The sequence below is a fragment of the Raphanus sativus genome, unplaced genomic scaffold, assembly GCF_000801105.2.
Source record: "Raphanus sativus cultivar WK10039 unplaced genomic scaffold, ASM80110v3 Scaffold3401, whole genome shotgun sequence".
NCBI lineage: Eukaryota > Viridiplantae > Streptophyta > Magnoliopsida > Brassicales > Brassicaceae > Raphanus > Raphanus sativus.
This window is the reverse complement of record NW_026618707.1, coordinates 10,001-11,082: the sequence shown is the minus strand read 5'-3', so window position 1 is coordinate 11,082 and position 1,082 is coordinate 10,001.

Sequence of the window (1,082 nt, the reverse complement as noted above, 5' to 3'; positions counted from 1 at the left end):
ATCAGACATGTGGAGCACGAGGTGCCGCGACGCATGCGTCCGGAGCCATGCGAAGCGACACACAGGCTGCTCACCAACCTGAACCTGATTCGCTGATGTATCCTATATAAAACCCACGACCCCTGCCCATTTCATTCATCCCACACACCAAAATCACTCCAAAAAACGTGCTAAGAGAGAAGAGAGAAAGTAGAAAAAGAAAGCAAGAGGTTCCGAGTTTTTGAGCGTTCTAGAGATTTCGAGATCAGAAACTCTACTGAGAAGTTTCGAGTATTCCAGCAGCTAGGAAGGTTCTGTCCAAATCAATTCGTCCAAGCAAGTCATATTCTCTGATGATCAAGTGGAGGTGCTGTCCAAGAGTGATCGGTTCAGTTCAGTCGAAGATTGAAGCTCGATACTCTGCCTAAAGTCCGAAGAAATCGTCCAGCAGCTAGGGGAGGTTCTGCTCGAGTTGAGTTCTGTCCAGACCAGTATCAGGGGAGGTTCTGTCCAAGTCAAGATCAGTCCAGTCTAGTCCATTCAAGATGTCGAGGTTGGTTTTGGCTACGTCCTCTCCGATCAACCAGCTGCTTATCGGCAAAGAACACTGTGAGTTGGGTTTTGTTTGAATTCCGTTTGGAATTTAGGATAGATCGAGTCTGCTTATAGATTATAGATTAGATTATATCACGCTATTGCATGATAGAGTCCTTAGGGTTATTTTATTGAATTGGACTCAGCTTGGCACGGCTAAGTTGAGATGAAAGGAATTAAGACTGAGTTAATAACCTGACTAGGACTAGGGCTAGGATGCATCATGTTTTCTATTCTTGCTTGGTTATTTGGTTGAGTGCAGGTTCCCGTTATCTTTAAAGATAGTTTCATAGCAGGAGGCTTAACTATCTGGGTAACGGTTTGATTAAGTTGATTGCTTGGTAAGATTTAATTAAATGCTTGCTTGTTTATTTAATCTTGTTGATTGAGGTTAGTCAGCTCTTGGTAAGGGAGTGACTAACCGGTTGAGCTGTTTATTGTTGATATCTGTGTTTAGTATTTTAGATTGATGGTATTAGTAGTCTTAGGCCATATAGGCCGGATTACTG